This window comes from Apis laboriosa, unplaced genomic scaffold (genome assembly GCF_014066325.1).
Source record: "Apis laboriosa isolate Shangri-la unplaced genomic scaffold, ASM1406632v1 scaffold70_cov154, whole genome shotgun sequence".
Lineage (NCBI taxonomy): Eukaryota > Metazoa > Arthropoda > Insecta > Hymenoptera > Apidae > Apis > Apis laboriosa.
Genome location: NW_025224195.1, coordinates 709,632 through 734,564, shown reverse-complemented (window position 1 = coordinate 734,564; position 24,933 = coordinate 709,632). Strand labels below are relative to the sequence as shown.

Sequence of the window (24,933 nt, the reverse complement as noted above, 5' to 3'; positions counted from 1 at the left end):
GATTCGCGCTGCTGCCATGTGCTCTCGCAGGGAAATTTCTGCTCCGACGCTTCGTCCTCGAGGTAAACAGCCGTCGTTTTAAAAAACTATTGAAGAAGATTTATTATGCGGTTTAACCCTTTATTCTATACGCGAATAAATAACCCTCGCGCGCGACGTGAGATATAAATTTGTTTGGAATGGAAATAATTCTTTTTCTTCGTTAAATTCGCAAAATTTAAAAGAATTATTGGATTATTTTAATATTCCTTTTGATTCATCTTTCTTATTTTTATTTTCTTTCTTATTAATATACTTTTCACACGGATCCATTTCACACGGTTTGGTTCTAATTTTTCTAAAAAATTCTGCTCGTTCCGTCATTGAATTTTTTTAAATTAAAAAGAAAAAAAGAAAAATGGTGATGAAAGAAAAATATAGAATATAAATTAAATATTAATTCCAAGTTCTTCTTCGAATTAAGTATTTTCCCTGTTTGTAAAACTTTCATCTTTCTTATTTTCTTTCTTTCTTTCTTATTAATATACTTTTCACAGGTTGGTTCTAATTTTTCTAAAAAATTCTGCTCGTTTCGTCATTGAATTTTTTTAAATTAAAAAGAAAAAAAGAAAAATGGTGATGAAAAAAAAAATATAGAATATAAATTAAATATTAATTCCAAATATTAATTCTTCTTCGAATTAAGTATTTTCTCTGTTTGTAAAACTTTCTTAATATTCAATGTTCGAACGTTTTATAACCCGCGTAACGGGAAGAAACAATGGCAATAATGTTTATGTGTATATATTAATATATGCATCGTGTTGTGGAGAAAAGATGCCTGTAAAAAAAAAAAAAAAAAAAAAAAAAAAAAAAGAAACAACGCGCAGAACGATAAATTAAACAATAGACGGCGAATAAATCGCGAGAAAAAGAAAGTTTCCTTGGAAAGTATATTATCCGTGTTGATAGTAGAAAATAGAAAATTTATTGCTCTTCATAGCTCAATGGTCAACTCTTTTCTCCGCTTATTTATCTCTTGGCAAGTATTTGACACGATAATTTGAATAACGAAGAATCAACAATCGTGATCGAAAGTGGTTTTTGCAGTCCGACGTGCAAAAATATTAAAACGAACCCGTTTCGAAAATGGGCGTCTCGCGCGCTGCCAAGAATTTCTCGGAATCAAAGCCAAACTGGAACTAATTTTGAATCGTAGATCATGCCCTTGTTTCGACATGCAACGCGATCGAAGACGCCGTTTTAACGTCAACTTGACGAATAATAAATTATTTTACGCGTGAGAACGAATCCAAAAACGAATTTACGACGTGGGTAAATTTCAAAAAAGGAATCGAATGATCGAAATCGCATAGATATTAGCAAAGGAAACAGATCAGACATTTATTGACGAAATTTATTAAAAATTAAATTAAGATAAAATGTAAAATTATTGCTTCGATTTAACGTGAAAGAAGGATACGTTAAATTGAAACAAAATTTGTCTGATAAGTTTTTATCTCGACCCAGAATATAAATCGATGAAGCACATACGACGATCCAAAATCCGTAATATATAAATCGTCCCTTTTTTATCGACATCTGCATCTAATTTACGCGAAACATTAATTGAAAAATTTGTCGAAAAAGCGCGCCCTTTCGAAATTTTATTCTGACGTTACTCGTTACTCCAATAACTCACCTCCGATTCTCGCGAAGAGGAAAAAAAGATGGAAAGAGAGAGAGAAAAGAGAAAAAGACATAAAGATAGGAGGGGGGAAAAAACGTGATATCTTATTCAGGGAGGGAGGGAGAGGTTGGAAAAAAAAAAAAAAAAAAGAAAAGCTTCGAGTGTCCACACCGTTCGTTCTCGACCAGGTTCATTAAGGGAATTTATTATAAATCACCGGTGTGGGGCTCGACTTGTGAAAATGTGTGTTAAGTGGTAACAGCCACGTTATTCACGCGTGTCTCTGTGCGCGATGCATTGCGATGGTGTTGGTAAGTTTAGAATGACATGCAGACATCACACGTGTGGGCCCTTGAAGAAAAAAGAAAAAAGAAAGAATGAAAAAATTCCAACGATTTTCAAATGTTTACCCTTAATTTGCCTACTAATTAATGGGCCGCTTAATTCCAATATTACGATATTTCGATATCCCTCGACAAAAAATGCTGCTTTCACTTTTCATGAGAAAAAGGAATCATCTGTACTCGTCAAAAAAAAAAAAAAAAATATCTGCTTTCGTGTCATCACGTCTACTTTTTTTTTTTAACCGAACGTTGTTCGATCAATCCACTCGTTGCGAAATGTTAAAATTCTTCTTTTCTTGGAATTTGTTAAACAACATGTTTATGCAAATCGCGTTATATTTTTATGAATGAAGAAATGAAACATAAATGGATTCATTCTTTAAATATTTTAACAGATATTTTTGGACATATGTTTAAATGAAAATTGTTCTCCCGGTGTTAACAATTTTTTTGAATGCCTAATAGTTGGGAAAGTAAATAGTTCCCAACTATTTATACAAGAAAAATTCATGAATTGATATTCATACACAAGTGTTTACGTTATTGAGAAATACATATATACTTACGTGATACCTCCAAGTATGATCGAACTTTGACCAAGTGAGTCGCCACCTGAAACATTCGATTTTTTTTTTTAAATCAATAATTCAAATCAAAAATTTTCCATCATTATCTAAACATTTAATTTACTTTCGCGAAATTTTATTCTTTCGAATATGATGCAATAAATGGAACATGTTTTGTTATTATAAAAAATTAGATAGTTTACGAGCGATATTCATAATAAATGGTATTAATAAAATTCATAATATATTCATTGAACAATAATTATGAATAGTTATATCAATGTAACTATAGTATTTATGGGTAATAACTGTAATAATATTGCCCATAATGATAAATCTTATCGATAAATTTACCTCGAATCTAATATTAAAAAGATTATTAAATAATATAGATTTTTTTTCAATAAAAAAAATATCATTTCTGAATTGCTGCCATTAACCCAAACTGAAAGAGCTAAACTACTTAAAAATTTCGAGTAAAGTTACTCTTCAATACTTTTGATACTCGAATAATTATTCCAATAAGAATTCCTTTACGATTAATTACTACTTCAACAGATGTAATTCATTCATGAACTATCCCATCATTAGGAATTAAAGTGGATGCAATTCCAGGACGTATTAATTTTCAAGTAATTAAAATACTTAAACATTTATTATTATTATATTAACTACTATAACTGATTCGCTTTTCCAATGTAACCCACTACAATCATTATTATCACATTATTTTCGAACGATAAATTATCTTTAACTAACTTTATTCCCATTATTAAATTTTCTTTCAATATTCGTTTTATTTATTAAAACAAACTTTTTGAAAATAATCTGCTAAATAATCAATAAACCTTGATTAACCTTGATTAAAATTGGCAAACGTCACAGAGTAATAAAAAAATAATTTGGAAGCACGCGACCGGGCCTCTCCTCTCTCCGGAGGAAGAGAGAGATTTAAAGCAGCGGAAAGATTCAAAGAAGTCGTCCTTCACGGTGCGTTGACGCGCCAACCTCGCGCGACCTAGAGCAGCACCGCCTAGAAAACTGAATTTGTCGGGTTGGAAACGCGGAACAAGGTAAAAGGCGCGGGGCACCGGCGCCCCGCTGTGCAGCGCCCCGTTGCGAGGGGTCAGCACCCTGTGTGTTCACCACGTGCGTACCCTGCACACAAATATATCACGGATAAAATCCGAGTGAGCGCACGGTTGCTTCGTTATACATCGCGTCCATTTCCTCGATATACAGATACGAATTACTCGTGCCCCTTCGATATTTCAAATGCCAATGTAGATACGTGTTGCTGACTAGCGATTTTATCGTATCAATTTATAAATTTTGCGAATTGAACGTTTCCAATTTGCAATAATGTTTGTAATAATATTTAATGTGTTAACAATTTTTTTGACAGTCTATAAGTAAATATTGTATTTACTTAGGCTATGTTAGAGTATACTTAAGCACGAGATAAGATTTTATCCTGAACTACGAAGACGTTGTTATACACTTTGAAATTTTTACAACTACAAATTTTGTCGAATTACCAGATTATATGCCATTAAAAAATTTAGAAACGAGGTATCTAATCTGATGCGCGAGAAATTAATTTTAAATAGAGAAATATATAATTTTTTTCAAACTATTATATGTATAATAGAAAAAGTAGTAAAAGTAGAAAATATCGAAGAAGAGTTTTCTATCTCCAAAAATTATTATTTTCGTAAAATCATCGCGATGCAATAATTTTTATTCTTCCCTCCGATCTTTAATAATTCTAACACAGATATCGCGAATATATCATTGCATAATATATATATATATATATATATATATATATATATGGAAACACGAACTATTGATAATGAAATGGGGGAGAAATGGAGAGTTCGATCCGCGTTGAAACGTTTCACTCGATACGAAATAATCGATATTGCTTGAATAAGTTTCAAGTATTACGATATGTTGGAACGTTGAGTACGCACTTAGTGCTTTGTACGAGCGTGAAATAATTTGACAGGCAATCATAATGCATTAATAAACGACATTTTGCACCGCTCGATTTAGTCACAATTTCTATGCAACGATTTCTGTCACTACAATAATATAACGTAAGTAATAGTCTATTGTCGTTCCATCTAAATGAAGAATTTAAAGATCTGTGAGATAAGAAACGAGCAGTTGAATTCAGGATTAATTTAACGAATATATATATATAAGTAGAAAGTTTTAAAAATTGGGAGAATTAACGAAAATAAGATATATTTTTATAAATTTAGATAAAAGGGAATTAAAGAAGTAAATTACTATTGAGAGTTTGTTAATAACTTCTTAAAAAATTATAGTTTTCGCAAAGGAAAATTTTACTCGAAATTACCTCACGAATCTGCAGTTAAAGCTTGTTATTTTCTAATTATTCGAAACGAATTAAAAAATTGTAAAATTCTTTAATATTTTCTTAATATCTAATAAAAAAAAAAAAAAATATTCAAAGATTGGAGAAATTTTGCGCAGAAAGAATTTTCACTAATAATAATTACAAATTACAAAAAATAATTACAAATAATTAATTAATTTATAACTAAAAAACTATTATTCCACGAAATTATTTAATTTATTAAACAATACAATATTCTTGAGAGGAACGGAGAGAAACACGTCCGTTCTGCTCCGTGTCTGCCGCGCGACTCCGTTAAATCTAATATTTTGATTATCAATGACAATCGATGTTTGTGCCGCCGTTTATATATTTGACACGACCGCTTCGCGCCTCGTCGAAACTCGTAACAATTCTCGTTCGATTAATAAATTAATTCATTTTCGTGGAAATATTTTTCTTTTTTTTTTTTTTTTTCTTCCGGATTCTTTTTCGAGTTTTTTTTCAACTATCGTTCAAACGTTTTTTTTTAGAACACCGGCTAATATTTACACATTCGAAATAATTTATTACGCGAAACTTGCTAAGAGTAAGAGATTATTTCGTTTGTTTGTTTTGAGAACGGCGAATTTCGAGAGTGTGTAACAGTGTTGCATAACGCAACGTGACTCGAATTCCTTATACATCCAACGCGTTGCTCTGTTTGAGGAACCACTTGAGATTTAGACGGTGTTAAACCCTAGTTTTCAAAATACTGTGTGTGGATTGCATTCAAACGTTCTCCTTTTTCTTTTCTCTTTTTTTTTTTTTTTTTGTCTCGTCGACTGATTTACATGGCAACAACGCACCCGTCGTAAGATTGTAATCCCCATAAGCGCCACATTTCTTTCATTCTCGAGAAACGAAACACGTGGTTTTCTACCTACCGAGCTACCGTTTGAAAAATGTTTTAAAATAAAGATTATTCATTATGTTTATATTTTGATTGTTATTAACGAGCGAATAGAAATGATATTTTTTTTATTGGAAAAAATTTATCGTTCCGAAAAACGGGATAATAATGACTGTAATGGTTATATTGGAAAAGCGAATCAGTTATAGCAGCTACGAATAAATGTTGTTCAAGTATTGTATTTTAACGAGTAATTTTAATTTTAAATAATTTTGAATAATTTTAAAGTATTTTAATAATTACTTTAAAAAGTAATTTTAACTTGGTTTAACTTTTTCAACCAGCTCTGTTATAAATATTTGGTTATTGACAATTATTTTTCGCTAATAAAATTGGAGGAGAAATGGATAATAGATCCGTCAGGGTTAAAATATTTTAATTAAAACATTGATTTTAATTCGCGCGTGTACTTGTGTAGATTAAGTGGTTTAAGATTAATTAAGTTGAATTAATATTATGTGAAATTAATTATATGAAAAATGGCGAAGAATTATTAACGATGAAACGTGTACACTAATAAATCGAAAATAAATAAATAGATAAAAAAGAAGAAACGAAATGCGTGCATTCGAAGCGCGCAAGCCGGGTTTCAAGTTTGTAATGCCATTAAATGGCACTCACAGCCAATGCATAAGTACCGGACATGGGTATTTGCATACCCAGTTAGCGACATTCCAACCAAAGTTACGAACGTACTTACATGGTAGAGCGTTGGATTGTCACAAAATTCATCGAATACTGGACGATAATATCGTACCTCAAACGAATCAATCGATTTTACTACTGCGAAAACAAATCTCTTTTAACGTGATCCATATCTTCTCTTTGAAATTAGATAGTTTAGATTACTATCAAAACTAAAACATCGAAGATTGTTATCCATTCATCGAAAATATTCATTGACAACGATACGATACTTGACAACGATTTTTTTTTTTAATGAACAGGAGTTTCATTCTTATCAGATTTTACAATAAATACATCTCTTTACACCGATTAATCTTATATTTTATCATAAATAATTTTATAAACTTATTAATGATTTTTTTCCAATATCGAATTATTCAAGATCGGTGAATTTTCAAAAAAAAAAAAAAAAGGAATATTAATTTAAATGTTTCTTCTTTTATATACGTAATAATAATAATAATAATAATAGTCACGTCGATCATACGCGTTTAAAATTAATTAAACGATTATTCTACACGTTTCTTGTTTAATTCTACACGTTTCTTGTTTAATTCTACACGGACAATTTTACTCTCACACTCACGTGTAAATCGCGTACGTACAATGTAACACCATTCCTTCGTCGTCTCGATACGTCCGTGATAACGGCGAGGGATTGTCAGGTGAAATTAAGCGGTAGATTTAATCAATGACCTTATAGCCGACTCGTTGCCTTTGTTCCACCTTAAGCAGAGTCGACGTACCCTTCGTAATTCGAAGACAAGGCCGGCATTTATGGTGACGCACAATTTCCAAACCAGTTCGACTGAGGTAATAAATTGCGCCAGAAGGAATTAAAAGATACGTCAAATCGATGGCGCTCCGATTATTTCTTCCTTTCTTTTTCCTTCTTATTTTCTCTCTCTCTCTCTCTCTCTCTCTCTCTCTTTTTACATTCTCCATTCTCGGGTTGACGAGAATATTTTCATCGTTGAACGGAGAGGAAAGTTGTTTCTGCAAAAGCATTGCGTCTTACGTAGGTTGATTATTTTTAGATTGACGTAACGCGAGCACGTTTCCACTTAAAAAGAAAAGCTTTTTGTTTTTTCGCAAGCCTTTTGTTCGTATACTTTGTTGATTCTTGGTCTCGTGATGCCCAGTGAATCGTATCAAGCAACGAGCCGACGATCACTTGGATTCAATTTCATTTTCAATTATAATTTCGATTTTGTGAATCTCGCTGCTTTCTTTGCGATGGAGTTAAGGTAATTAAATAAATTTTTCACTCATCGATCAAACGATGCAAAATTTTAAATTTAATTCTTTGGACGAAACGTGTGGACGTTTGCATTGCAAAAATGATTAAATATAATTGGGTGTAATTTTTGAAATTAGAAATATTTAAAAAAATAAGCGAAGTTAGAAAATTCGAATATATGATAAAAATTTGTTCGTTGCTAAAATTTCTTTTTTCTTATCGTTTCGAATCACTTTTTGCATGTCATCGTTTTTTCTAGACGTGATATTGAAAGAATGACTGGACAACAGTTACAGATAAAAGATAGAAGCAAGCACAAAATTCTGGTCGTAATTGCATAATTTATTCGCGTGAACGCCGAAAGACGAAAAAAAAAAAAAAAAAAAAAAAAACGCTCGAAGAGACAATATTACACAATGACGCGAAAAATATAGAAAGTTCAACACGATTGCTAAATTACGTAATTATGGATATAACTAAAAATTACACCTTTCGGTGAAAATATTATCGTAATTATGGAAAAAAAAACAAATGTAATTGAAAAATAAACGTTCATAAGCATTCATTTTCCTAAACAAGTTAGGATGTACATCTTGCTCGATGCTTTTCTTTTTTTCAGAAAATAACACAGAAAACTGTATAAATCCTTCCTTATAACCTACACCAAGCTTATAATTTTCTTTAAAAGATAGTTTTCACGTTGAAACGAAGTTCATCTCGTTCCTCAATTATATTCCTCCAATCGATTCCAAGCATAGCTTATCTTGATCTTATTATATAAATATAACAGAGAAATATATACAAATAACTTTTATGAAACTACAATGAAACTTTTATTCTATTAGCCATTGTTTCTGGTTAAAGTGCACTGTGATACAGTTTGAACAAAACTTGTTGCAATGATTTGAATTTTAAATATATATTTCTTTAAAAATATAATTAAATTTAATTATTCCTTTTCTTTTTTTTTTTTTACATTTCTTTTCTTACTCGTTGTTCTAGCAGTTAAACGCAAGTAATAACTGGACCATTTACCCTGATAAAATAATAGCTCCCCTCGATGGAGGACGTGCGTTAAGCGAGTATCGTAAGATGTATTCAAGTGTGACCGTTTCGCGCGGTATTTCTGGCGCCATTAAAATGGTCAGACTAGTCAATAGCCGTTCCTCAGGTCTGCCGCGTGTTTGCACGACAGGTTAGCGAAATTCCACGGGAAAGAAACGCGCGTCGCCGCCCTATCCCGTTTACAGTTTGTACGGCCGATGCATTGGCCACATTTTCGTTCCGCTTCTTTTTAATCGATCAACCGGTACAGAGCCAATCCAACGTGGAGAAGGTTGCTCTCGTGTTCTCCACATTTCTCCTCCTTTTTCCCCTCTACCCTTCTCTATCGAGAAATCTTTGTCGTTTTTCTTTTTTTTTTTTCTTTTTTTTTTCGTAAATGAATTATATTGAAGCAATCGATATTTCAATTCTTTTCTATCTTTTTAATTTAGAAGATAATTGTCCGGAAGAGTGAGAGATTGTTCAAGAGAAGTTATGCACGTACGATATGTAATGTAATCTCGAAGATGTTTTCTAATAAATTAAATTCAATATTTAATTACAAATATTTGAATTACCAATTTTACATTTAATAATTTTAATTATAATCTATCATTTTCAAAACAGTTTATAGAACAATCCTGAACAATCTGTTTGTTCAGGTATAGTAGATATTCATTTTTCAATCACGAAGGAACTTCTTTGATAAATATCTCGCATCTTCCTCTTTCGTTCTTTCTCTCTCTCTTTCTCTCCTTTTCCTACCTGCGCGCGCACACGTAGCGAGGCGCGAAATTGATTAATACCGGCACGCTCCGCTTTCAATTTCGATTTCGAGTCGGTCCTGTCTCAAGACGGGGCGGGAACTCGAGTTCCCGGAACACGAAACACGACCTCCGATCGAGATTCAATATCTCGAATCTCGATTGGACGCTCGTTTCGATCCGCTATTTTTCGAGTTTTACGAGCTCGGTCGATAACCGATTGTACCGATCGAACGTGCGTAACGCGACGAACAAATGTATAATGTTCACCTATCGAAAATATTGTCCGGCTGTGAATGTAACGAACGAGGCCACATCCGTAACGAGGCTTAATTTAATAAGAATTATGCTCGTCGTAAATACGTTCGTCCACCATTGGAAGCATAGGTTACGATCGTATACGTATTTTTTTATATCGATTCGATATGACGATATGTACGAGAGATAGTAGCAAAAATGGCGGGTTTTCCAATAGTTTTTTCTCTTCCTGGTGTAAATTATCCTGGTTGTTTTATATTTAGAAAACGTTTCGGTTTTCTTTAATTTATCGATTAACCTCTTAAAAAAACGAATTTATTAAAGATTATAGAAAGATAGTTGAGAATATTTTCTTAAATCGCTTCGTATGCGAATCTAGCATACACTTTTATCTTTGCTAAAATATCGCTAAAAGTATTGGTTAAATCGGATTAACCTGAATTATCCCCCCTTTCTCGTGCAATATCTAAATTATTCAATAGGTTTATTGAATTAGAATATTCAAATATAACGTATCCCAGATTCTCAATGTTGTTAAGTCTTCGTATAGTTGCGGAAAGGGTGTGGACATCGCCGTATACGTACGCATAAAAATCGATATATGTCGAAATAATGTTTGTAAGTCGTTGATTTACAATCGATTTATCGACAATGCACGGCTGCAAATGTTGTGTAAACCACGTTAAATTTCTAAACATTTGAAAAAAAAAAAAAAAGAAAAAAAAAAAAGAAAATCGAGAAATTCCCATTACCCTACATTTATATTTCAAGTCTAAAAATGGCAAGGTGATTCGAATGTTCAACAATTGGAACGATTCCATCGTTTTATATCGCTCCTCGAACTTGTTTGTATAATAATCAAACAGCGACGACGTGGATCGTGCACGCATGCATATCCGCCTATATACTTTCTCCCGTATTATTAAGAAATAAAAGAATATTGCGAACTGCACGAAACGTATGCAAATGAAGACCGTATAAGGAGCTACCCACGAGCTTATTATCGATTCTTGGCCTGTTCGAACGAAATCGATCAGGTTAGTGGCTCTGCATAATCTGTATTTACCAGTCGTAAATCTCGTAATTTTTATCGAGCCTGATTCATCTGGACGATGGTCTCCAAATTCACGAAATAAAATTAGCGACAAAGTCTTAAGAATTTGATAATATTTATTTATTAAAAAAAAATATAATTATTCTCTTGCTCGATTTTTGCTAGTATTCGAATACCTTGCAGGAAAATCTTCCTCGTTTTCATAAAACATTTACACACATAGAGCAAATGAATCTTGAAGAAATCCCCCCTCAAAGTCTCGCCATTCTCTCGAGTACAATTTTGCCTCGATCGAGGATTAAAATCGAAGGTAAAAAAAATAAAAACGAAAAAACGATAAATTATTCGAGAAAGCAATTTAACCAAGAATCATCGGGCATTACTGTCGTCAACTGGGAATTAAGTTCGTCTAATCTCGATGCGAGGATCGACATGCGACATGATTCATTCCGTTCGATTTATATATATATATATATATATATATATATATATATATATACACGAATAAAAATACCCGATTTGCCAATCAGTGAATCGGATTAACGAAACGAAAGTTCATTTTCTTTCCGTGCTAAAACACGGTCGATCTCGTTCCATTCCACTCGTTATATTCCAACAATTTGTCTTTGGAGTTGTCTTGCGTTGCGTCCGGCCGGCCAGTGATTGCCTCCTACGGATTAAGCGGCGTGACTGGTCGGATTTTCCTCACGTGGAATTCGAACGATCTTCCCCGAGTTCAATCTAGGATCGTCGTCTCTTCGCCCTCGTTGCGTTGTAATCTCGAGATTAATACGTATTTACGTTGGGAAAGTTTGTTACCGGTGACAGTTCACCGGTGAATAAAAAACCGAAAAGAGAGATTGGTATTTATAATCACTGTTTGTTACGTATGCTGGGAGATTTAAACGGTGAGATTCAATTGGCTATTGAAAAGTTTCGAAATCAGTTTTTTTTCTTCAACTGTAAATATATAATAGAATATTTTAATTTATTATTATACTATTCTTTTATTTGAAATAAAGGTTATAAAGATGAACGAAATATCGTTCGAAATATCGTAATATTGTATTTTGTATCGTCGAATATTTTCTCATCTTTTCGCGTATTTAAATTTTCCACAAATGCACACATAAATTTCCACAGTTCAATCATTTCAAATGTTCCTCGCACGTGAAGTGTACCGATCATATATAGCTCTAAAAATTGACATAAAATTTGAATATAAATATGTACGCGTCCTCCGACGATCGAGAAAATTATTAAAGGGGCGTATTTATACATCCGACCGAGACGCCATTCGTAAAGAATCGTCAGAGAAATTATTTTAAGCGTCAGGGATCGGTGCTAGTTAAGGGAACCGAGACAAATATTTTCTTTTCGTCGGGTAAACGCGACAAATCGTGCGTGCCGCGTTCAAGTGTGAACGCATGCGTCAAGTCTCGCTCGTTCACACGGTTGTGCGCATGCGCGCGTGCCTGGAAATCGGAGAATTTTTCACGAAATATTGTCACCCGTAAATTATCCCCGATCCTCTTCTTCTCGCATCGTGAAACGCATATTTGTTGTGGAACCTTTGGCGCACAAGAGGTTCGAGGAAACGGAAGCATATGGTCAACACTGCTGCTTTCCCTTCGATGAGACCTGTCGATCGCCGTTTCGTTGAATCTTCGGATTTTCGTCGAGCGTTACCGGACCGTAGCAAATTGAACCGAAGCTCTGAATTGAAGCTACGCGTTGCTTCAATTTCTAGAGATTCTTTGTTTGAATAACATCGATGCAATCAATGGGATCTTTTTTTGATATTTCACGAACAAATTGGTCATATAATTGTTTCATTCGTATTTTTTTATCTCTCAGAGATACTTACCATAAAAATTGTTATAGTAGAACTAGACAGAAGAAAACTTTGTTGTTGAGAAATTTGTTAAACTATATATATATATAGATTTTACATACGATTAACAGTTTATTACTTAATGACTCAATGATCAATTCAATTAATAAAATGTATGATTTTAATACATATATATCCTTTCCCAAAATATGTTCAATTTTTATTATATTTTACTAGTTAAATTAAATTATAGTTAAACTTGCGTTTCGAATAATATAATAATAAACAATGGAATAAAATCCTGAACTCGACAATTCTTTTTAAATCCTTAAACTCCGCGTTGTTAAACGATTTCAAACCCGTTGCTCTTTATTTTTCTCGCATTGTCTATCACTTACCACGGAGGGATCGATAAAACCACGTTTTACGTTTGCGTCGCGGAACGTGGAACGATCTCGTTACGATTGTTGCATTACGCACGCTCGTCACGGCGGCCGTATCATAACCGTAACAAGGACGTAAAATAGGGAAATGGGAGGAAAAGTCAGGTATAGACGATCGACTGAATAAAGATCCGGCGCCACGTATCGCTCGGCGCCTCCTTTCATCCCACCCCAAGGAATTTATCGCTGCGTCACAATAAGATAGGGAATTTATTAGCGCCTGACCCACAACACTTCTCCCCCTCCTCTCTCTCTCTCTCTCTCTCTCTCTCTCTCTCTCTCTCTGTGCCCTTCCCCTCGGTCCCCTTTTTTAAAATTCGGATTCTATCCGTACGGACGGATACACACAATTTGTACACACGGATACCGTGAATCTACCCGCTCGTTTGAATACGAAATTTATCTATCGTCCACGGAGGATAATGGCGGAGTTTAAAGGTGGAAGGTTTACTTTACGAGACGTGGAAAATCGTATCCCTCCCTCCTCTCTCCAAGTAATCGAAATAATCGATAGAGTACGATCCATATGTATATGGAATATTGAAAGAGAAAATCGGAACGTGGATTGGATAAATGTCATTTTTAATATCGCGGGTACAATTTGTTAACTTTCTCAATTTGTTGATCGGTGGAATGAGGTTTAATTTAAATCGTGTCTCGTTTGATTTTCGCATTAAAATTCGGCCCGCCGCCGTAATCGACGTGAAATCGGGCCGATCGAAACACGATGTGTGTGTATATAAATCGTCTCGAGAATCGAATAAATCGTTTTCGATAATTCGATCTTGACGCTGCTTTCTCCTTTCGATCAAAACGAGGTAAATATCGGTAAAATATCGGATAACATATCGAAGCGTGTACAGTCTCGTTTACAAGTCGTTCGATGTTTAATAATTATTAAATCAACTACCAGAAAATTATAAATTAAAATAAACTATTAGAAAAGTAAAAAAAGAAATGTTTTTACTCGTTATTACTCTCGATAGAAGAATCAAATGATTTTATTTAATTTTATTGCAATCTAAAACTTATACTTTTCGTCAAGTAGTCATAATTTTGTAATAAATAATTTCGTTTATAAGATTCTTTACTTTAATTCAATCGAAGAAAAGGAAGGAATTATCGGGAAAAATATTTAGAGAGAAAAAAGAAATTGATAAATTCTACTTCAAATTCTAATAAGCTTACGTTTTAAATTAACGAGTTTGCTCGAGTTTTGACGACTTGTGAACGGGACTGTACGTGAGAGAGAATGCATTTGATGGAATGATCACGAAAAACATAGTAATCATATCAATTTCGTAACGCGTTAACAGTGTGGAGATATAAAGACATAAATTTTCATAAATATCCAGTTCTTGTGAATTATATTTCCTACTAACATTTGTATGATAATCACCAAATTTTATTACACCAATGAAACGTGAAATGCGTAAATGTATACGGGTGCTGTACAAATAAAATATACATCTCTATCAATTGAAATATTTCTTCCAATATGTTAGAAAGCAATCAACCAGTTCGCCATATACATAGCATTACAATCGACAAATTGTTCTTATCGAGTAAAAACTTGTATACTTGTACATTTCGAACAAATGAAACATGAAACGTAACGTCAGATTTCACAAAAGTGAAAAGGCATTGAATTAAGAAATTCATCATCATCATCATCATTATTATTATTATTATTATTATTATTATTACTCAATAAATTTTTAACGCTTCTCGATACGTAACATTTTTATATTCTATCCTAAGATTATATATACTTAAAATTTATCGACACAAATTTAATACAAGCATTCCCCCGTTGAAAGGAGAGGATAAAAATTCAAATTAACAGGAAATATTGTATCGATAAAAAAAAAAAATAAAAAAAAAAGAAACAATAACAGAAATATTTTACTTTCGCCAATTATCACGAACCATCGATGTTTTTCAACGATGTTGACAAATACCTCCTCCTATTTATATATATGAGCTAGACGCTCAACACTTCCTCTAAAATTTCCATTAACCGCAAACAATCCTATTAAAATGCCAATAATCCCGTATCGAAACATCGATAAACGAAACACGTGACCATACGTAGCCATCATTTTACGAACGAAGATCGACCAAATTAGTATATACTTATATACTCTCTATCTCGAGAACGTGAATACAAGGCAAAAATACGCAGAAATACAGCGCAATTCGTGGCGAAGAAAGAGAGATGTATACGTCCGAATATGCGAAGCGAGATCTCTTTAACCAGCGATGAATGACAGGGACGATAACGAGCAACGTTGTTCTCGATCCGGCGCAAAGCGTTAATCCCTCGATCGTTTTGACACGCGCAGGTGACTCGGTATTACAAGATGTTACCAAAAGCGGGGAACGAGGCGAGCGAGATAGATAGATACAACGAAGCCGGAACTCGCAGGGACCAACGGCTTATACGTATCTGGAGTAATTTACCTGTCGGATTATCGCTGAGAAATCGCGTCTCAATTACCGCACTGTCAACCGGGATGACGGGGCGGCGAGACGACATTTTATCGGCGAAAGGGCGTTATAATCGAAACCAATCGTTTCTCTTCTCTTTTTCGAGGAGCCGGTCGCCGATCATTCGACACGAGGATAGGAAATGGAAACAATGGAATCAATCGAATCATCGGGGATGGATAATAATTTTTGGAAATTAATTGTTCTGGTAAGGAGTTTATATTATATCTATGATGAAATATATATATATACGAGTGTTGGGAGATATTGTATAATATATATTTGTACATTCTAGAAATTATTTTGATTATTGTTATTTTACGCGGGTTGTTGTAACGTATTTGGAGAAATTTGTAAGACGAATGCACGGGTGAAGAAAGTGAAAACGTTTAAAATCAATTACGCGTGTGTAAAAGGTAAGACAAATTAGCTGTATTATTAAGTTTCGTTAAAATAAAAAAAATTCGCGTCTGCGTAAACATCCGCGATCTATTCATTATTATACACATGCGCGTATGATTATTGGTATTGGTTTCATAATTATTGCTCACGCTCGCACACACCCCTCTATACACCGAGAGTGAAGCGCATAAACGCGTACACTCGTATAAGCGTCCTTTCGAATGATTTATGCCTTGCGCGGCACGACTCGAGCAACGTTTATACCTACTCAAGGGACGTAGACAAAATATCAGCAGTAAACGGATGATACTTGGAACCCATTGTTTGACTCGTGGAAATTCAAGCTGATAACTATACCGTTTTACCGGTGGTCATTCGTGTATACCGTAACGGAAGTATTCATTTATAAAACATACTAGGTTCCCAGAGAAAATTTAAAAACGAACAGAGATTCGTTACATTTTCTAAGCGTTGATATAAAATTATTAATAATTGGATAGATGTTTATTTGTTGTTTCAATTCGTTTCAACGATCGCGATTTATTTATTTTAGTATAATTCTATTTATCTTTGTTATACTAAATTAATTACTCGTGCATAAAATATTTAAAATTTAATACTTAATATAAAATGATAATATAATATAAAATATAATATAAAATAATAAAATATTTAAAATGCGTAATTCCAATGTTAATTAATTATAATAAATTCATTAGATGAATCGATTAAATATAAATCATAATTAACTAGCAAAAAAAATTGCCATCTTTTGCTTACGCAAGAAATTAATTATCGAAACGATTTCCTCTCGTCGACATCAACCCTTCTAGTCACAATATCTGTCACGATTATTTATCAAAACGAAAACGTGGAGATAAGGAAGAGATAACAATCCGATGATACGATAATAATTAACCGGAACCAATAAATCAATCGGTTTTCTCGTCGCCTGAAGGATAAGGCGGAAGTGGAGCGTCGATTTAACCCTCGACGAGGAAAACCGCGAGCCTTTCCACCGCCCCCGGCTCGAATTATGCAAGGTGACCGCGTTGTTTGTGTAACGATCCGGCGATAAATACGGCCTCCGTACCAACTACCAATCACTCGTGGCCGTGTCGCTGTGAAATAACGCGAGGAACGATCGTTTATTGGCCCGATCGGCGATCCCATGATAGACGGATACCCGTATTGGCGCCGATTGGCGGGTGTAAAAAGGAAAAAAAGGGGGAAAAAAAAAAAGCTCAATTGCCACGGCGTACCTGCCGCTATTTCGCGCGACAGATCGTACGTTATCAGCTGGTTTACTGGTGGTTGGATCGAATTCGATAAATATCCAAGGGATAAATGTGAAAACGCAGTAACTCTAACGTGTCGCAGAGATATATGTATATTGCACGTATGTAAATCGTGAAAGGGAATTTTGAAGAGAAGTAGATTCGTAAATCTACGTTAGGTACGTTAGGTATTTTATTAGGAAGAAAAATAATATTCGACGTTAATAAATCTCGAACCCTCTTCTAAACAAGTGGCATCCAATCCTTGGATGATGAATTGCTTCGTTTAATCGAATAATTTTTCTTCCTCTACGAGTTCCAGAGTTTCTCCATATAAACAAATAAAAGAGAATTTATTTAGCACGCTTGATATTTATACGATATACTCGATCCCATCTCCGGTTAGCGTTATGAATCGCAATAGAAGAATTCGAGATCCGTTTCGAGGATAGCGAATAAGGTGGACGTACGGTTGGTTGCGCATGCGCGATCACTTTGTTCGTCGATTAGATTGTCGCGTGGAAAATACGCGTCTCCATCCGGGGGAGCAACTGGAAACACGTACACTGATCGGTTTCTAATGACTCGTGACTGATGGTTATTCGAAAGATCGGCGCTAGAGCGACAACAACGAATCGAACGCGTGATTGGATTTTATTGCCGCCCCGGTCTCGATTTACTTGTACCTCGTTTCTTCGTGGAAGTCGATCTTTGTTCTTTCGCACAGTTCGTAGGAAAGGTTCATTTCCTAAGGCGGGAGAAATAACGAGGTGCAAACTGAACGATCGGCGGAACGTAAAATTAAATTAGAGAGGAAGGAATAACACGTAACAGCGATTATATGCTAGAAAGTTCTTTCTCGCATACAAGGTAATATCGTTAGTGAAATTTTAATGCAAATTAATGTATTTAATTTTCTTTTTATACGACATCGATTGCATAAGTTTTGCATCGAAACGATTGAAATTTTGAAAGTAAGCAATAATGAAAATAATTGTGCAAGAAGCACAATATATTATTATTATTATTATTATTATTATTATTAAACTTGTTATTATTAACGCTTTTATCATATTTTTCCATCCAACTCAATCGAAATACACGTGCTACATTTATTTATCTATAAATTTATCTATCATCCACGTTACATTCATCCAATCTTGCACTATCTTTCCTTTACATTTACATTCTAAAAAATATTCTAATCTACAATTAAGAAAATTTCTCCCAAAGAAAACGATGTAAGATAAAATTCAATTAACCGAACATTCTAACGAAATCTCTTATTAATTTATCTTGCATCACGCATCGTTCAATTTCTTTTTCGATGATTAACCGAAGATTAAGCGTAATTCCCTCCGAAATAAAAATTGGCGCGTAACGAGGCGGCCGTGGAGGGGGAAGCAGAAGCGAAACGTCGAAACGAAACGGTTTTCACACGCGGGCCAGGGAACAATGGGCCACGTTGTTCACGAACCGTGGCCACTAATCGCGTCAAAACACGCGTTAAGGATCATCCCGGCCGACAGCCGACAAACGGTGTGCCAGGACCAACGACGAAACCAGCCGACGAAACCGGACAGACGAACAAACGGAGAGGAGCAACTCTGAACGTTGATGCCTGCCGGCCTCGGATCAGGTCCGGAGTGAGTTGTTTCCAGACCACCCCCTCCCCTTCCCCCTCCCTAGGTGCCTGTCTACGTGTCTGCCCGTGTAAGATATAATGCTCCTACAGCTACCACTCCGGATATCCACTCCTCGAATGGAGCAGCATCCACTCGCTATTGAAGTCCTACCAGGGGGAGGATTTACCGGCAGTAGGCTCTCTGGATCCATGTTCAGCGTGTTTGACACGGATGATCACTTGCTGCCATCGCCGATCAACTTTTCACGCTTGTCGTGAAACAGTGTTTTTTGGGTTATTTCGCACGACGATTTTTCATTCGTACAGAGATGATCGTTAGTGTACATAACTTAAAGAAGGTAAATTTTGTCCATCGATCGATTTTTATTATCGCGTGATTTTTCATTCGTACAGAGATGATCATAAGTATACGTATTTTAAAGAAGGTTAAATAGAAAGGTTAATAGTGATTTTGTCCATCGATTGATTAATTTTTATTATCACGTGACGTGATTTAATGATCGAATCGATTGGATATCGATTGAATGGATATCGTCGAATGGATATCGAATCGAATGGATATCGAATCGAATGGATATCGTCGAATGGATATCGATCGAATGGATATCGTCCAATGGATGTCGGATCGAATGGATATCGATCGAATGGATGTCGAATCGAATGGATATCGTCGAATGGATATCGTCGAATGGATATCGTCGAATGGATATCAATCGAATGGATATTGAATCGAATGGATATCGATCGAATGGATATCGATCGAATGGATATTGAATCGAATGGATATCGATCGAATGGATATCGATCGAATGGATGTCGAATCGAATGGATATCGATCGAATGGATATCGATCGAATGGATATCGATCGAATGGATATCGATCGAATGGATATTGAATCGAATGGATGTCAAATCAAATGGATATTGATCGAATGGATATCGTCGAATGGATATCGATCGAATGGATATTGAATCGAATGGATATCGATCGAATGGATATTGATCGAATGGATGTCGAATCGAATGGATATCGATCGAATGGATATCGATCGAATGGATATCGAATCGAATGGATGTCGAATCGAATGGATATCGATCGAATAGATATCGATCGAATGGATATCGATCGAATGGATATCGTCGAGTGGATATTGATCGAATGGATATCGATCGAATAGATATTGAATCGAATGGATATTGATCGAATGGATGTCGATCGAATAGATGTCGGATCGAATGGATGTCGAATCGAATGGATATCGATCGAATAGATGTCGGATCGAATGGATGTCGAATCGAATGGATATCGATCGAATGGATATCGAATCGAATGGATGTCGAATCGAATAGATGTCGGATCGAATGGATATCGAATCGTTGGATATATTATATTTTCCTCGATTTTCTTCGAATCGAGGCGATCGAAGTAGTTGGAAGAATAGATAGACTTTTTTTATTGGTTTCTAGGAGCAAAAAAAAAAAAAATAGAAGAATCGAGAAAATTGTGTATCTTCATTCAATTTCGCTTCGTATCTCTGTGTAAACACGCGATACGTTTATTCGAGTACGAATTCTGTCCACGTCGAATGAATTCATAAACAGGCGATGAAGATATTCGTTAAAGACAATGGTCATAAATGAATGCTATTATAATCACACGGTACTAGGTATTACTTTCCCCGATCCCATTGTCCTTTCCGACACGTTTACGATCCCTCGTGACGTGTTGCACGCTCATCTTTATACCCGGTTTCCGACATACACTAGCATACATTTATCCTCACGACTCGCTACTTAAAGCTGCCATTAGTATTCCATTATCATTTTCAGTATTATTCCTTTGCAACACTTGAATCACGGCCATTGTGTGCACACATGGATAAACAACAGCGTTAACACACTCGAAACGTATATCTATTTTCAATAATACTTTCATTCAGACAGTGATCCGATAAAAATTGCCTCGAACAATTGTCTTTCTTGAACCATAACACAGTTAGGAGAAAATTCGTATTCGACTAAACGTCGTTTGCCATCGTAAATAAATCTCAATTTTCTCCTGAAAGATATTTTCGCGAATATACAACATTCCCTCGCGTGTATATTTATATAAAAATGAACAAAATTCTCGAAGATAAAGACACATTTCGACACTTTTACATGATTTTCCAGAACGTCCATTTCCATTATTATTATCCCTCTCTCTCGACATCCAATCGTCTCGAAAATTATCGAACCAACGTATTCGTACAACGTGTGCATCGCAACGAAGAAGAGAGAGAGAGAGAGAGAGAAAAGAAAAGAAAAAGAAATTGAAGGGTGGAGCGCGAAAGGGTGACTGGCACACGGGTGTCGGTATCGCATCCATTAGCGACACGAGGATAAAAGAAGAATTTATTCATGATCCCGGGCCAAACCAGCCGAGGGCCAATTTCGTGTTGGCCGATGCACCGAGGCATCCGGTAACTCATTCACGAAACGTATCCTTTGGTCTTGTTGGCCGCGAGATTTACGAGCGACAAGGACTCGGACGAAGAGCTGCCACCGTGAGTCTCTCTGATACGGTTGGTGGATCGCCAACCGAGCGGAAATAAACGTCTCGTAAACCTGCTTGGCGCTTAAAGAAACCGGCCATTTTTTTGACATCGCCCTCTCCTCCCCTCCCTCCCCGCGTTTTGGGGCCAACAACGACAACCCCATCGAGGATCCGTGAAACCAGCTTTCCACGATTTCACGCTCTATGCCAGATGAAGACAGCCGTGAGTTTCTTTTGAGAGATAATTGTAGAAAGGATGGGATGATTGGTCGGAAGAAACTGTGTTTTTCAGTTTGGGGAATTTTTTTCTTTTCTCTCTTTCAATCAAGTTATATAGCGTTATTGTCGAGCTATTCTCCTTTTGCTTTTGGAGACGCTTTTAAAAGAGAGTTTTTATTTTTATATATATATATATTTTTTTTTATTATTGTTATGACGACGCTCGAAACTTTTTAGAAATTAATTTGACGTGATAATAATTTATTTCTACTAATTTAATTATAAATTATAATTTAAAATAGAATTTGTTGATTAAGTTTAATCTTATACTGTTATATGCGAAAAATTTGATTAAAAAGATGGAAAAGAAGCTGTGGATTTATCTTATTCGAAATTTATTTCATCTCGATCAATAAAAATAAGACGAAGAAATATGAAACCGCGAGAGAGAGAGAGAGAGAGAGAGAGTAGAAAATCTTTCGTGTACCCGTTTATTTTTATCGTCCAATAGTTAGATATAATTCTCAAAAAGAGAGAACGTGGAAACGGATTGAAACCGATTGAACCAGTTTTTCCCGAATAAATATTCATACTTATCAAACTCATCGACTAAGAGATCCAGTTTGTAAACCGATAACGCGATCAATAATTCAAAAAAATAACAATCTTCCGTAACGACAACAAGGAGAGAAAAGAAAAGCACGTGGACAACCTCGACAACCAGCGTAACGAAGCAACCCGTCAATTAAGAATCTGCCCGCGTTAAATAATCCTACGCGTTCTTCGACGAATTCTTTGCATACAGTCGTGCTCGTTTCTCGGCTTCCTTAACACCAGAGACCAACCTACGAGACGATTCCCTCCGCGCATCGTGCACGGAATATCAAATCAGCCGACAAGTCGACGATTAGGAATTTCGATCACGCAACGCCTCTTCCATAGCCGCTACTTGTCCACGATATCCTCGAAGACGAGTCGTGGATCGTCCTATCCCCGGAACGTGATAGCGGATCCAGTCCAACGCGAGCCTCGATATCGAGAGCAAGTCGTATATAAAGCAACAAATTACGGGAATCTCATCATACGTAATATTACTTGTGGGGAACGTGTCCAATGTGACGATAAAACGGATATTTTTTTACACGGATGAAAAGTACGCTAAAAAATATATCGAACATCGATAAAAAGGAAAAAGATAAACGAGACTTTTGCATTCGTTAAATAATCCCCACCATAAAATCGCGTAAAAATAAATCGGATCGTCCCTTCGTTACAAGTTGTAACATCTCAGACACCCCGTATATATATATATACACGTCGGTTAACGAAGTGCGTAACCGCTTTTCAATATGCGTTTACACGGGGCGAGATAATATCTGGACGTTTGTTACAGCTGTGGGCCGACTGGTCGACGACTTGTACTTTTTTTTACAGCGCTTTTTAGGTGGGTCCGAGAGGCAGAATGGAACTACCTTTCGCGACTTTTCTCTCGCTTCATTGATAACCAATGTTGTCGGACAAGGACAGCGCGCTGCTATCGTTAAAACTAACTCGATTCCCCTGCGGCGGGAGAACAATATATGACGTCACATTATCCCTACTCCCCTTTATATATCAGAGACGCGTCACGTGACTCGGTGCTCGGTGAAAGTTTGCTCACGTGACGCCTAATATTCAATGAGGAGTGGGGATAACGTGACGTCACGTATGACACGACGCTTAGTTTTGGTGGAGAGGCTGATCACGTGACGTAACCTCGGTCTACGTTCGATCTAAACAAGTGGAAGCAGAGAATAATGTGACGTAAATTTCCCCTCGTATGGAAATTCGAACGAAGGGGATATCATTCTCATTCGACATTCGATCCAATCTTTTCAATTGAGCGCCTTTCAAAATTAGTATTCTCTTTCATCACACGCCTTTTTTCCCCCCTTTTACCCTCTTTATTCTTATTTCCGATCGATCGGGTATGCCAGATATCGCCGCTGAACGATTCGCGTTACGACATTCCGCTGTCACGATAGTATTGTTCGCGTTTTTGGATCATCGATATGAAACGTAGCTCGGCTACGTACTTGGTAAATGGATGTTTATCGATTTATGGATAAAAGTTGTTGACGGGTTACACGGTAAACGGGTAGTTTACGAGTTGTGAACTTTTGCGTAACGGGTAACGATGTTTCGGTAGAAACGTATTTGCGTAATGTGAATCGAGAACAATAGATATCACGATTTTGATAGACAATCCGTTAACCTTTGATATTCGAATATATATATATATATATATATATATATATATATGTATATATAGCACTATCGTGGTTCATATTTATTCATATTCATCACACGAGGGGGAGGATAATTGTAAGGAGAAACTAAACTTACAAATCTTACAGAGAACAAAAATTTCTTCTTCCTCTGTATCCTCTGCATCCTCCAAAATTATCGAACAATCATATTTAATATTTCACGTGTATTATATCCGTCCAATTGAAATCCTCTCCTAGGATAATATAATAATTAACTGTGCAAACTATAGCTGCTCAACTAAATCGTTTCGCCATCGAATCGTATCGTTCATCGTGGTGGACAATCTTCCCACAGGGGCTACTCCTGGAAGACGAATCCCGCGATAATTGTACTAAATGCGACCTGTTTGCCGACTTCGTTCTCTAAGCGCGTTTTCCAAGGATGTATCCGTCGCTTTGACGGATTTTTCGTGAAACCATGACTTTCGGTCGAAGAGAAGACTCGAAGGACGGGAGGGGGAGGGGGAGGGGTTGGCCATCCGCATAGGGCCTCGAAGCCGCAAAGGGGATTTTATTTTTTTACAAAAGGAAGAGCGATGGAGGTTTAATTAAGATAAAAGGGAATCTGTGCAGGCGTCAAAATGAAACATCTTTACGTTTCATCGTTCCGTGTTATTTCTTTTGTTATCTCCACATAGCGGGGCCCATAAGGTGTGGGAATTTTCCATAATTAGATGTTTGAACGGGGCCGATAACTATACTAATTCGGCCCCTTTCGGTATTAGATTTTGGGAATGGAATACCAGCTTTGAAGTGGAGGCGACGCTTGCTCGGAGCGTGGTTGGATAAAAGAGAAAGGAGAGAGAGAGAGAGAGAGAGAGAGAGAGAGAGA

At 35.7% G+C, this 24,933-nt stretch overlaps 1 protein-coding gene across 1 annotated transcript in view; it reads right to left on the bottom strand.

Annotated features, from left to right (window-relative positions):
* LOC122719154 overlaps positions 1–24,933 on the bottom strand; it is a 117,721-nt gene that overhangs the window by 66,237 nt on the left and 26,551 nt on the right. The window contains exon 2 of the mRNA XM_043944751.1: positions 2,580–2,625. The gene's annotated coding sequence lies outside the window, so the exon portion shown is untranslated. The remainder of the gene's footprint in view (positions 1–2,579; positions 2,626–24,933) is intronic.